General features: G+C 41.3%; 1 protein-coding gene across 1 annotated transcript in view; it reads right to left on the reverse strand.

Annotated features, from left to right (window-relative positions):
- SELENOT (selenoprotein T) overlaps positions 1-9145 on the reverse strand; it is a 25843-nt gene extending 16698 nt beyond the window's left edge. The window contains exon 1 of the mRNA XM_004379190.3: positions 8934-9145. The gene's annotated coding sequence lies outside the window, so the exon portion shown is untranslated. The remainder of the gene's footprint in view (positions 1-8933) is intronic.
- Positions 9146-11981: the final 2836 nt, after the last annotated feature.

Here is an 11981-nt window from a genome sequence, read left to right on the forward strand (position 1 = left end):
GTCTTATAACTAATAGGTGACAGAGCAGGATTAGAATCCAAATTACATGAGACTCCAAAGTCCAGTTCTCCTCAATAAAGCAAAGGATCTTTAGAGGAGAAAGAATGAGCAATGTGGGGGGGGAAAAAAAAAGCATAAATACATACATATACATATATGTATATCAGCTCTCTAACTGACCAACCACAAGACAATGGTCAAGTCAATTAACCTTTCTTTATCACATACCCAAGAGCCCCGGTGGCACAGTGGTTAAGCGTTCAGCTGCTAACCAAAAGGTTGGCCGTTTAAACCCACCAGCCGCTCCAAGGTACAAAGATGTGACAGGTGACAGTCTGCTTCTGTAAAGATTTACAGCTGTAGAAACCCTATGGGGCAGCTGTACTCTATCCTATAGGGTCGCTGTGAGTTAGAACTGACTTGATGGCAATGGGTTTGGTTTTTATCACATATCCACTTTTGCACAATGAGAACGACTGAAATATACAACAAATATGGCACACTTGAGATAAAAAACAACCAGTTGCTTCCTACTCATGGTGATGCCATGTGTGTCAGGGTAGAACTGTGCTCCATAGGGTTTTCAATGGCTGATTTTTCAAAAGTAGACTGCCAGGTCTTTCCTCTGAAGCACCCTAGGGTGAACTCGAACTGCCAAACTTTTGGTTAGCAGCCAAGCGCGTTAACAGTTTTCACTACATGAGGTGAGGCATGTGAAAGTGACACACATCTGTAGGTAGGTTATTATCACCATTACCAGAAGAATGTTAATAGCACTGAGACACTTCAGATGAGTAAAACATATCACTCAGTTACCTTTCCTAAAGGAGTTTACAATCTAGTTTCAGAGAGACAAACGTAGAGCAAACCCTGGGGAACAATTATAAGCTAACATGTAAGCAAGCCCATCAAGGAGTACAGTACGAATTATAAACACAAGTGTTAAAGCAAAAGGGCTCATTGAACTGGTCTTTATATATCGTATTTCTTTTTATGTTAAACTACCTGTATTCTATCCTTTCTTAATAATAATCTATCCTTTCTACTAGAAAATGGGAAAAAAATAAAACATGGACTGAAAAAAAAAAACCTAACCTGTTGCCGTCGAGTCGATTATGACTCACAGCAACTACTAAACCGATCTAATGTTAGCTAATGTTAAGACTAGACTTAGCCACCAAGATGCAAACGGGTGACATCTAGGACTGGTAGTGCTAAGGTAACCAAGTCATGGTTGTTAAGTCCCTCTGCTCAGTGACACAACTGCTTCCCAAGTTAACCACTTGTCAAAGTGAAGAAACAAGTAACATTCCAAAGGAAGACTGTTGTGGTTGTGGTACAAACACTAGGTTTGTAATGACAAATCCTAACAAATGGGTTAAGCCACCTTCAAGCCAGCACTGCAATGTCAAAGAAGAGATCAATCAGGATAAAAACAGATGGGTTCCATGTTCAGTCCTGTACCAACCGCTATAGGAATCTTTGATACCATTTAACCTGCTTTTCATTTTTCTCTACTAGTGAGATTACTTTTCTAAAACATTAAACTGCTAAAAATCTTTAATGGGTATTTTGGTTCATAGCTTCTCTCAAATACTCAAATTCTGAAATTATAGAAATTGACAAAAATATACCACACAAATGTAGTGTCACTGAACTGTTCATGAGAAAAACGTTGAATTGGCAAATGCTGTGTCATATATATTTTACCATACTTTTTTAAAGTCAGTTGGTTAAAAATATATATACACCATTGACGCTAACCGAGAGTGTAATGACAAAATCTAGGAGAAAATGATATTCATTATAAAGCACACAGAGGGGGCAGGATTAAGAAAAATTACCTGAACTCTGCTTTAGGAAGACTCCTATCTGAAAGTTCACAGATCTAAGGCCTATCCCAAAGCGAGAACAAGGCAGTTGTCCTTTGGCTTCTGTGAAGTGGACAAAGTACTATAGGTGCTCCCACCCCCAACTTCCTACATCCTGGCAGAGGCTGTTTAAAAAAAGAAAAAAAGGAAGAAAAACACCAACAGAGTAAGTTGTAAGGGCGTGTCGGGCAATCAGGACAGCAGGAAGGGGGCTGGCAACAGCACAACGAATTCTGGGGAGTGTAACCCAGCCCCACCAGCAGATCATGGAGGCGGGGCCAAAAGGACTGCTGATAGCATGTTCAAAATTCAAGTGTGACATCTATAACATCCTATGCATAACAGCTACCAAGCTGAAGCAGAGACCAACCAGGCAACACCATATCCGAAAAAGGAGCTATACCAGGAGCTATCAATCTGTACTCCAGTCAGTAATTTAACGGTACGGGGTATAGGCTACCACAGGGCCCACCACAGAGGATTACCACAGGACACCCATTCATTTTTCTGAACAAACACTGACCGACGACAGGTACTGTTCTAGCGATACAGCAGTGAGCAAAACAGACAAAAACTTCGGCTTTCTTGGAGCTGACAACATTTTAGTGGAGATGACACAGTTGTCAGGTGATAACTGAAGTTGTTTACTCTTGTTTGAGAAACAGTAAGAAGGAAAAGAAAAAAAAAAACAAAACTTGAGGGACTATGGAAAAAATGTCACGAAACCAAAGGAAGAGCAGAAACCACAACCAAAAGATTCAAAACAAGCGCCTACATCCAAAAATGGTCTGCAAGAGACAGAGGATGATAAAAAAAAGATAAGGACTTCCAAAAAACTCAAAAGCAAAATTAAACATATTTTGAAGCCCTAAAGAAGAACATTAATGTTGTGGAAAACTGAATCCGTGATAAAATAATAACAAAAATTATATAGGATCTGAATAGTAACATTAACAAGATGGATTTCATAGATGAGATTTTTTTCCTATAGAAGATACATGACTTACGAGAGCCTACAGTACATTTATAAAAACTGACCAATCTGTATGTTAGGTTACACAGAAAATCCAATGAGCAGAAACAGCAAATGTCACATTCTGATTACAATGCAATAAAACTAGAAATTTTCACAGACTCTACACATTCTATGATCTTACAGTAGGAGGATTAACTAATTCGACTATGTTGAAATTTAAAATCTGATAACCTCTGACATACATTTTACTTTTACAGATTTAGTTTATGGAAATAATTGGACAAATACACAAAGATTTTGAGGGTATGCATCTCAGCACTGCAATTTTGTGAAAGATTAGGACCAAACTAAATGTCAGCTACTAAGAGGTTGGTAAAAGAAAGGCATACCCATATTATGGAATACTACAGCTGCTGCAGGTATCTACTCACACAAAAAGTGGAGGGAAAAAAGCAAATAAAACAAACAAAAAAGCATACAAGTTATGAACTGATTTATGTAAAATTACATAATATAGTGTATGTCTGTGTACGCAGTCATCTTGAAGGAAGTTCATCAAAACGTTAATAGATGGTTACAAGCAATAAATGTTTACTTTCTTCCTTATGCTTCCTTTAAAATTATTTTTACATTTATTTATGTTCATAACCAGGAAACCATTAAAGCTATTTTCTTTCCTTTTTTTTAAAGAGGAAAGCTGTCAAAGGCTCAGAGTGCTCAGCACAGCATTCATGACAACAGTAAGCACTTGGTAAAAGGTAAAAGACACTGCTAGGTGTTTGAAGCTGGCTATCTGACTCGAGCTTTTCTGGCTTCCTGTCCACTTCCCCTCCTATATGCTATTTCATGCTTCATTTGCACATGTTCAGTCCTAAAAGCCCATTCTCTACGTCTCCTGGTAGAGTTCCCCTCACCCTTCAAGACCGCACTTCCTCTTTTACAAAGCCCACCAACTCCGCCTGACTCTTCCTGTCCTCTGGGTTTCTAGAGCCCTCTATTTAAACCTTTTAGAACACTTAAACTCTGTTCTACTTTAAATACTGTTTACATACTGTTACCAGATAATTGGTTTTGAAAATTTATTGTAAAAAACTAACTCCTATCTTCCTAAAAACTAACAAAAATGGGGAAAACAAGTAGCATGGGGAAAGAATGCAGGCATAAACAAAAATTTAGAACAGTACGTCATCATGACCAGAACTTGATTAATCAGCAATGCTAAACCCTAGACGCAGGACTGCTTCCTCTCCAGTCCCAGGCTGCACCCCCAGCTAAGGCAGAGCACGTGAGAACATGATTTCTCTCTTTGGAGAGCAGGGAAGGTGACAAGCAGAGGAGCAGGAGCACTCCAACTACAATCCTCAGTGACAAAGAAAGAAAAGATAGGCACATAGTCATGCCTTCACTTTTTTCTTTAAACCTCCTCACAGTACAAAATAGAAGTACCACAGGTAACAAAACAAAATGGGTGACTAAATTCTATGCAAACACAGAATTTAAAAAATTTAACCTATTGGTAAATGTAGCAGCCACCATTTTTTTGTTCTCTAGTAACGCTCTGTAACTACTCTCGACCAACTTCTAAAGGTACTTACTCCTGCAATTCATGATTCCAAGAAGCACATTATTCCATACTTAGTTAGCACCTCTGGAAAGTCAAGGTTTATTTTACAATCACTAGTGTGTCATAGTTTAAACAGCAGCATTTTTTCCTTCTGGGTGGTACACGTGCCGCCTCTCCCTCCCCCAGATATATAATCCATCGCCCAGGGTGGTTAGTTTACCTCCTAAGGCTCTCTCAAACCTGTCCTTTTCTCTCTACTTCTATTATCATCTTTCCATTCCAACCTCCATCACCTTTGCCTAGACAACCGCAACAGCCCTCAATGATTTCCCCAGATCTATTCTTTATGCCCCGGAATGTGTTCGCCACACAGTACAACCAGCTGATCTTTATACAATGCAAATCGGATCTCAGCATGCCCACAGCCCACCGCATGCTTCACTAAGCACTCAAGAGTTTCTACAGTTCTTTAGGCTACAGACCAAAATCCTTAGCATGACCTATTAGACTTTGTAGGGACTGTGCCATCCTCTCTGTGGTCTCTGAGACCAGTAGCCTCTGCCTCAAGTAAGCTGTGCTCTCTCCCTCTACGAGACCACTGCACATATTATTCCCACCGCCTGGAAAGCTCTTTCTCACCTCTACACCTAAGTCTTACTTACCCTTCAAACCTCAGTTCAAAGTTCATTTCCTCAAGGAATTGTTCCCTGATCCCTGACTAGGTCTCTCTCATACCACTATATACTGTTCCTTCACAGCAGACAGCACAACTGTAATTTTACATGTGTGTGGTCCATAGATTAACAGCTTTCTTCTCTGGTCTGTAAAGTCCCTGAGAGCACTGAACTGAATTCTTAGCACCAAGCAAAGTGCCTGCACGTAGTAGGTACTCAAATTTCTGGTGAACATGTAAGCATTAAGTGTGTGGTGGAGCCTTGCGGGCACAGTGGTTAAGCACTCAGCTGCCGACCAAAAGGTCGGCGGTTCGAACCCACCAAGGGCTCCACAGGGGAAAGATGCAGCAGTCCGCTTCCCTAAAGATTTACAGCCTTGGAAACCCTATGGGGCAGTTCTACTCTGTCCTAAAGAGTCGCTATGAGTCTGAATTGACTCAACGGCAACAGGTTAAGTCTACAGTAACTAACATGATCTCAATAATTCAGTATTTCTCAGATCTCTTCAATTCAGCATTTTATGAATTTTAATCAGTATTGGTATCCAAATTAGTCTTGAGTCCTATTTTCTTACCTCCATACTATGAAAGCAAAGGCTGAGGTGGTATACATTTAAATGAAAATCTGTCTTTGTAATTATTTACCTCTTCAAATTCCAATCTGGAGTTAGCTGCCCTAAAATTATAACAGTTGATTCTGAAATTAACAAAAAATTGGAAAATTCTGCTATATTGTGATTGTTTTAAAATCTTAACTTCATTTAAATTGATCTATTCTCAGTGAATCAACTGTCACCTGTTAAAACAAGTATTAACTGTAAAGAAGTGTAACCAGTAATGTCTTTAAACTGCAACTGACTGAATACTGTAGAAACGGCTACATGTTAAATCACATATGAAGCAAGCATACATAGAAATAGGATGGCAAGCGGCAGCTGCCAGGATTTCTGGTTAGTAAGTTCAACTATTCCCACTCTGCCTACTTCCTCTCACCTAAGCACCCCTGTCCTCAATAACCCCAAATTCATAGAATACATTTGCACCTAAAAATCACACGAAAGGAAAATGTAACAAGAGAACTTTATTTTAAGCCTTGATTAGAAAACTTCATTTTTTGTTCAATGTTTAAAACTTCAAATAAGCAGGATAAATTTTTTCCCAAGTATAAAATCAATGTCATCAAAATCATTTAATCTTACTGCTCAATCAACTGACATAATAAATCACAGACAGGTATGCAGCATAATACTGTGCTGTTTTTGCAGGCCCCCTGAGGTGCCATATCTGTCTTGTTCATCACATCTTTAGCCCCTGGCACATAGCAGGTACTGAATGAATATTTATTGAAAAAAAAAATACATGAATATAGTACAAGAAAGTTTGTTTTAGGCTATTCTTCAAGCTTATTCTCTCTCTCTTCAATTGCATTTGTGTGGTGTGTTGCTATTTTGTTTCACTAGCAATTACAGAAGTAATACAGTTACCATGTGACAGAACTCAGTTATTTGAAGAAAATGTACCTGTGCAAAACATAATAAGGGACAACAGCAACTGAAAAGAAGATAACAATAGTTCTCTTTTCATTGTTAACAGTGGTGATTAATGAAAAACTGCATTTTATAGTGCTCAGATTTCAAATAGGAGAGTTTTGAAAGGTAGAAAAGAATGTTCACGTTTATCTTCAACAGTCTCAGCTTCCTGTCCTTTCCCAAACAAACCTGCAAGTGAATGCCCAAGAGATTCAACCAAAACCAAAAACCCAGTATTCACTTTAGTATAGGGTCACAGGAGACCCTGATGGCATAGTGGTTAAGTGCTATGGCTGCTAACCAAAAGATCAGCAGTTCAAATCCACCAGGCACTCCTTGGAAACTCTATGGGGCAGTTCTACTCTGTCCTATAGGATCGCTATGAGTAGTAATCAACTGGATGGCAGTGAGTTTTATAGGGTCCCAATGAGTCGGAATCTACTGGATCCAGCAGGAATCAACTGCATGCCAGTGAGTTATACAGAGACAATCCTTGGGGGGCAGGGGGCAAGTGGCAAAAGATAGCCAAGTTTATCTTACTTGGTAGGGCATATAAATAAAGTTATCTCTCTGAAGCTCTTGTTATGTAGCATGCTCTCGGTGACTACAGAAGAAAACTGCACTACACTTTTGGGATAGGTCTGTACTTGAACAAAAACAAATAAACAAACAAACAAAAAGGTCAACTAAAGTACTAACAACTTTTTTAAAAAGCTTAATCTGAAGCACCGAATTCCCTTCCCTACATTTGGTTACATCTTTTGAAAATCTTGTTATGAATATTCTCTGTGGAAGGCACATCAAATATTCCAATAGTGCAACTCTAAGAGTAATCTGAAAAAAACAGAAGAGAAATCAAGAGATGGGAAAGTAGAAAATCGAAAAATGATATAACCTGGAAATCGCAGTCTTGTTTTAATTACTTAAATCCAAAAGCATCAATCTTCATAGGTTGGTAAGATGATTACCACCTTCTGATACAAAAAAAATAAAATAAAATAAAGCAAAAAAACAACCAAACCAACCCAGAACAGTCAAGTCATAACTCCCATTTGTGTTATTATATGAGATGACATATGCCAGGCATACAGTAAACACTACAGGGAGCTTTTTTTAAAAAAAAAATCAGGAAGAAGTTGGAAGGTTTTTTAGCTTTTACTCTATAAATTAAATCTCACCATCTTATTCTGACTCTTTGGCTTAGAGGTCACCTTAAACTGATATTTTTTAACTTTAAAGATTAAGCAAAAGCTAGTTGGAGAAGGAGAAAATCTAAATTTTAGTATACTTATAGGGTCGCTATGAGTCAGAATCGACTCGAGGGCAACGGGGTATAGCCTGTTATTAGAAACTGCTTTTGTAAGATTCATTTTTTCACTGTTGATACATGAAGTTTTAAAAGCTCATTTTAAATACAATGATGGCCAACACCAATAGTCCAAATTATCAGGGTCCTAAAGATTTACTATCTGACTATCCCATCCTGAGAAAACGTCATCTTTTAGGGTAAAGGATTCCGTTTCTGCCATCGGTGGGGAGGGGGGCTTATTTCTCTGAATGCACAAGAAGACATCTGAAAGGTAGATAAGAGACGCCAGAGCAGCCAATTCTGGGGAGGCGAGGTGGGGGGTGGGAATAGAACACCCGGGGTTTGGGAGCAACATCAAAGTTCACGGGCACAACGCGCTCCTTTTCTGACACTCGGAAATCGCCAACCGAGACCCAGAAGCTCCCTAGACCCCATCTCTCCTCCCCTCCTGCGCCCTCCAGCTGTCAGATACCCCACTCCCCGACTCAACAGTCACCCCGCAGGTCGTGGAGAAAAAGGCGCTCGTCACTCCCGGGTTCCCGCAATGAGCCTTCTCCTACCAGGGCTGCGAGGCCGCCCGGCACAGCCCCGGGGAAACGGGAGAGCACAGCGACTGGGTGACAACCGCTTGGAGCTCCTCCGCCGACGATGCGCAGACTCATCCCCACCTCCGCACGCAGCCGGGGTGGCTATGGCGTGACGCCGCCGACCGGTCCCCGGTGCTGCCCGTACTCCCACATCCTAGCCTTAGCCGCCTTTAACCTTCTCGCGCCCTGCTTCCCCACTCCCACCATTCTAGGAGCCAAAAGAGAAGTGTGTGAGGAGGAAGAAGGGCGCCCAGGCCGTCCTAGGGAAGGGCCCCGGAGAAGGCAGGCTGCAGAAGGCCGCTGCCGCAGTTTCTCGGGGCCAGGGGAGGCGAAGCCGGCCAGGCCGCGAAGCCGGGGCCTCGCGTAGCGAGCAGCGCCGACCAGAGGCGCGGCAGGGCGGACGGGGTCCGGCGGGCATACTCACCAAATCTGGAATTTTAGAAGCGGCCCCGTGGCGTACTGCATCTTTAATCTCTTGCTGGGCACGCCGCCCAGGTTGGCCGAGGCCTCGCTCCGGACCACCGCCGACACCGCCATCAGGAGAAGAAGCAAAAACCTCATCTTTAACGAGCCAGCAACTCCGACCGCCCTCACGCTGAGACTGCAGCCAGCCCACGGCCGAGTTAGAGGCGCGAGCTGCTCCTCACTGCGCAGGCGCGATCCGCCAAGGTCGGTCAGGGAAGAAAGAATGCGCCTGCGCGGCCCGGCGCCCGCGCCCGCGCCGGCCGCATGGGAGGAAGAACCGACCTGTTTCAGTGTCCCGACCCACCGTCTTGGATCTGTGCGGAGACCCTCCGAGGGGGTCAGAGGGGTAGGGAGGGGGCTGAACAGCAGATAAAATGTCAGGAACCTATCAGTTATAGCCCCCGGCAGATTTGGGTTCTACATCCAATATCATTAATTCAGACATCTGTCTGAATTTGGCTGTTAACCAAAACGTCGGCAGTTCGAATCCACCAGACGCTCCTTGGAAACCTTATGAGGCAGTTCTGCTCTGCCCGTAGGGTCGCTATAAGTCTGACTTGACGGTTTTTTGTTTGTTTTACCTGCCTGAGACGCTTAAGAGCACCTATTCTTGACAGCTTAGTTTCAGGTGTGGTGGGAGATAGAAGAGGAACCCCAGTCCTCTGAACAGTCATCCGCAACTTCTTGCGTGCATGCTATGGTCTTTTCTTTGACCTTACAATACTGTTCTTTCCTAACATTATTTTAAAAAGAAAAACCTTTGGGAAATCTCAAACATATTCAAAAGAAAGAACACCCCTTTACCAAGGGCTTTAACAATTACTGGCATTTTGACAGTCTTAATTCGTCATTCTTCCCTCCCAAAGGACTATTTTGAAGAAATCTTAGACATCATATCGTTTCGTACATAAATATGTTAGCGTGTATCTCTAAAAATAAGTATTCTTTTTTAAATGACCACAATACTATTAACCCACCTTTGATAAATCAATATTTGCTTAGTATCAATTATCCAGTTAGTGTTCAGATTTTTCCCATTATCTCATATTTATTTTCCTACTGTTCATTTGTTCAAATTAGGCTTAAAATAAAATTCATACACTGCCATTGGTTGATACATCTTTTAGGTCCTGGCAAAGCCCTAAGGGCAGGAACACACCTGCAGTTAAACAAATTGGGTTTTATTACTCCTTGAAGCCTGGGAGGAACACACATCATGGGGAACCATGGAGAGTGTCAGCAAGACAGTGTTAGAAAGAATCTATTATAGGATCTGGGTTTTGATTGGGGGATTTAAGGGAGGGGAGCTGTTAGAAGGAGTCCCTGGGTAGTGCAAACACTTTCAGCTGCTAACCTAAAGGTTGGAGGTTCAAGTACATCCAGAGGCACCTCGGAACGAAGTCCTGGCTGTCTACTTCCGAAAAATCAGCCATTGAAAACCCGATGGAGCACAGTTCTACTCTGACACACATGGGGTCACCTTGAATCAGAACTTACTCCACTTGGCAACAGGTTTGGTGCTGACAGAAAGCTTGGACAATTCTATGATTGTTTATCTAAAGAGAGGAGACTAGAACAAAGATAAAGCTGCAATTGGTAAAGAAGCAGCAGTTCCTCATTGTGGCCAAGAGAAGAAATGTTTGGTATGTTGTGGGTAACACAGTGACATGGTTTTTTTCTGTGCTTAGACAAAATTAAATAGCTGTGTGCCCCTCCCCCTCCTTTTCCCTTGTAATTCGTTTGTCAAGAAACCGTATCTTTATCCTATAGTTTCCTACAGCCTGGGTTTTGCTGATTACTTTTGCTTTAAAATGTATCTTTGTCCCACGTGTTTCTGTAAATTGGTAGTTAGATCTAGAGGACTGAACACATTCAGGCTCAGTTATTTTTTAGTTTTGGCAAAACTACAAAAGGTGTTTGTATCTTTATAACACACAGAAATTCAACATGAATACAAGAACAGACACAGAAAGATGGTTGCCATTTTGGCATAAGCCATGCCAATAATACATGAAAAGTTACTTCAGGGGATAAATTAGCACCAACATCATTATAAACAGGAAGTAAAACTCTGGCACTAAGATGGCATGGTAGTAGTTCATCGTTCACCTATTCCAAAATATGATCATGTTAATTCTTCTTAGATTATTACAGAAATGAGTAACAAAATTTGAAAATTCTGTTAGAGAAGTTGGAGACATTTGAGACTCTCTACTGTCTACTGATTGTAATATCAGCCTTTGTTATTAAAGGCTGATATTATTATTAGGCTCCTCTTAAGTACTCAAATACTGTAACTTTTTTTGTTGTAATGATCTTTATTTCAGTATTGGCATAAATCTGAATTCTAATTTATTTACATTTTGAAATGTACCCAGAAAGTTATGTGCTGCATCAAAATTCTGACAAAAATCCAACAAAACTGAACTTCTTTTGAAACACTTCTCTATTTAAACCCTGTCGAGTACATCCATGAGCATATATAGGTTTGGCAGTGGATATTTCTACATATATATTTGTATGTGCTACATGTGTATTCATAGCTATAATAGAACACACAGGGGACACAGTCATGGAAACTTCCTAGACATAAACACCTCATGGGACCGAGTTACTGGGCTTGAAGACTAGGGACCATAGTCTCGGGGGACATCTAAGTCAATTGGCATAACATTGTTCATAAAGACAGTGTTCTACATCCTACTTTGGTGAGTAGCACCTGGGGTTTTAAAAGTTTGCAAGCAGCCATCAGAGTTAAAACTATTGGTCTCTTTCCGTCTGGTGCAAAGGAGAGCGAAGAAAACCAAAGACTCAAGGAAGTAATTTGTCCAAAGGACTAATGGACCATAGAAACCACAGCCTCCACTAGCCTGGGGCCAGAAGAACTAGATGGTGCCGGGCTACCGCTACTGACCACCCTGACTAGGATCATGATAGAAGGTCCCGGTTAGAGTGGGAAAAAAATGTAGAACGAAACTCAAGTTCACAAAAAAAGACCAGACTTGCC

Source organism: Trichechus manatus, unplaced genomic scaffold (genome assembly GCF_000243295.1).
Source record: "Trichechus manatus latirostris isolate Lorelei unplaced genomic scaffold, TriManLat1.0 scaffold00062, whole genome shotgun sequence".
Taxonomy (NCBI): Eukaryota; Metazoa; Chordata; class Mammalia; order Sirenia; family Trichechidae; genus Trichechus; species Trichechus manatus.